Source organism: Rattus rattus, chromosome 3 (assembly GCF_011064425.1).
Source record: "Rattus rattus isolate New Zealand chromosome 3, Rrattus_CSIRO_v1, whole genome shotgun sequence".
In the NCBI taxonomy this organism is placed as follows: domain Eukaryota; kingdom Metazoa; phylum Chordata; class Mammalia; order Rodentia; family Muridae; genus Rattus; species Rattus rattus.
The window spans coordinates 34,433,090-34,435,999 of record NC_046156.1 but is presented as its reverse complement, the minus strand read 5'-3'; the positions used below and the strand labels follow the sequence as shown (position 1 = coordinate 34,435,999).

The 2,910-nt window shown below is 42.1% G+C and overlaps 1 pseudogene; it reads left to right on the top strand.

Moving 5' to 3' along the window:
- The first annotated feature begins 1,925 nt into the window (after positions 1-1,925).
- Positions 1,926-2,515, top strand: LOC116895743 (annotated as a pseudogene).
- The last annotated feature ends 395 nt before the right edge of the window (positions 2,516-2,910 follow it).

Below are 2,910 nucleotides of genomic sequence, written 5' to 3'. Positions count from 1 at the left end.
AGATATGCCTGAATTCACTGGTGATCTTCGAATTAAGAAATTCTGGAAAGTGGATTGGGTGCTTAAAATAAAATTGAAAAAAAAAAACAGAAAAACAATACATAGACCCAAAAATCCATTGGCATTATACTTTCTTAGACTACAGAGAATCGGAGAATTAGTACTATCTTTAAATGTTTAAATCATCTCTCTTCAGTCACTATAAATTTCATAAGATCATGTCATCCAAAAAATTTAAAGATGCTGAATTTTTCCCAAATAGCATGCACGTTACACATTTTCTAATATAATGCCTTAAATACCAGACTTGATATGTTTGGGGCCCAAGTTCAGAATAGTTTAGAGTAGAGACCAATCATAAAATGAAATGTTGTTAAGTCCTTTGTTAATGATTGTTGAGTCATAAACATTTAAGCCAAGTTGGACTACAAAGTGGCAAACACCGTGGCCACCCTGTGACATGGTGTCTCTTATGTCCCTTACATAGGTTCAAGCTCATTTGAAGCTCCAGAGTTAGATTATAATGTTCTTACTACCTTCTCTGGTCCTGGGCTCAGTCTGTCCTCCTTAGCAGTCTCCCTTCCTTATTTCATTCATGGACGTCTCAGGTTGTGTTGTGGTAAATCCAATGTTAAGTTTCTATTGTGTTTAATATTATACTTATTTTTTTCTCTAAATCTGTAAGAGTCACAGGTCAATCCTCACTTTGCTTACCCAGTCACTACAGCAAGAGGAGGAGTCAAGTACAATACGGACTATCGGCCTTTGCCAAAAGAGGTTTTGTTATTTCTGTTAATCTGTCTTTAATTTTGCCTTGAAAACTATTAGAAGGAGAATCTTCAAATTCCTGTGCCTGTAATTAAAATCAAAATATTGTGTTGCTTACAACACACCAAATATCCCCAACCTCACAAAAGTGGGGTTACAAGCATAAAGTAATTCCTTATATGTGATGAGGTACAATTTTCTATTTCCTTCTGCAAAACCAACACAATCAATATTTTGTTATTATTGGTTGATCACATTGTTATATACGGAATAATTTGTGTTTCGCAGTCAGTTTGCCTTATTTTTTTCCTTTTCATCTGTTTTCTTAATGTTTGGTGCCCAAAGCCATTGAAGGAGATAGTTGACGGGGATATCGAACTTAAGGTTGAGTGTTCCAAGGTCTCTCGCCCTCTGCTTGTTGTCTGGCTGTGAGTGTCTTTGTATTTCATCCTTTCCACTGCAGGAGGAAGCTTCTGTGATGATTGCTGAACACGGAACTCCTCTATGAGTATAATAGAATTTTAGGTAGTTGGTTAAAAAAAATCAAATCGCCCCAGCATCACAAAAGTGAGACTAGAAGGTCATGAAGAGTGAATTTATTGCTGTGTTCCTCTAGTAAAACTGTAGTATTTTTTCCTGAGGTTCCTGAATGATCTTGTCTCTTGGTTTTGGTCAACAAAGAGCAGTGAGTATAGTTCCAACTCATGGAATAGCCTTTAAGCCAAGTCAGATATTGACAGGTTACTGTTACTGCCACAAACTTTGAGCGACATTACACTAGCATACCTTGCAGGCTAGACACCATTGCAGACTAAAAATTTTGTCCCTGGAATGCTGGCCCCCACCCCCGCCTTTGGTAGATTACAGAATACCTTCCAGTACCACGATCACTAGTTCATAGGAGTGAAAGCTCTAAGTAGCTATTGTTGTGGTGTGAAAAAAAATGATCCTCACAGGCCCATAGGAAATAGCATAGGTGTGGGTTTATTGGAGTAGATGTTGAAGAAAGGGGTCACTTGGAGTGGGCTATGAGGTCTCAGAAGCTCAAGCTAGGCTTACTGGCTTATTCACTTCCTGCCTGTGGATCTAGATATAGAACTGGCAACTCTTTCTCAGCCACATGATTACAGATTCAACTTCTAAAACTCGGCATGGCAATGAGCATCCCTGTCAGCAGACCATCTCCTGAGCACCTCAAGCCTACCCCAATGATGTCCTGCAGCATTATGGAGATTGCCATCATTGTAGCTGAGATCACTGCTGTGGCCTTGGTCTTGGTCTGCATTCTCTTTCTCATGCTTCGACACCTGTACAGGCAGGCACAAGGGCACCTACCACACCAGTGAGGCCAAACGCATAGTTTGCAGAGAGTGCCAATGCAGTTCTGCAAAGTGACCCTGCCCTCCAGGATGCCAGGGACACCAGGATGCCAGGGATACCAGCACCACCACTACCGAAGGGTAGCAGACTTGACATTTCTGCAAGATGCTTCTGTCTGTAGGAGAGAAAATATCCCTGTGTGTGCCACCATTAGAAGCACCGGGAACCCCTCAAGGGCACCCTAAGACTCTAACTGCAGAACACTGAGTCCCTGTCAGGAGAACGATCCAGATGGGAGGAATCAGGGCGCAGAGTACCTCTTCCAGGCACTCAGTGGCCACCCGGTGGCATTGGCTCCACAAGGAACAGCGGACATCTGGATAAACAGATCTCCCTGGGCAATGCAGGTGCCATCGAACCGGCCTGAAAGTCCTCCTCAGTGTGTATGAGGTGGTTTGGACCTGGAAGCGGGTTGTATAGAAGTTGGAGATTTGGAAGCTGCCTGGAGATAAAGGCACCAAGTGTCAGTCACTGACATTTGAGAAGACCAGCAGGTGCCAGAGCTAAAAGGCACCTTCATCTCCCATCAATGCAGCTCAAGATGATTACAAATAAGTTTGAGATGTAACTGAGCATTCTGTATTACATGGCATAACTCTTAAGTGTCTGGGAAACGTAAACGCCATCCATTTTGGCTTTTCTCTGGTATAGCATTGTACCTGTGGGCACAGGGCAAAGATTGTCTAGTTCTGTCAAAAGAAGAGGGATACACAGTAACCAGGACAGACAAAGAAGCACTGGTTTCTTGATAAACAATTTTTA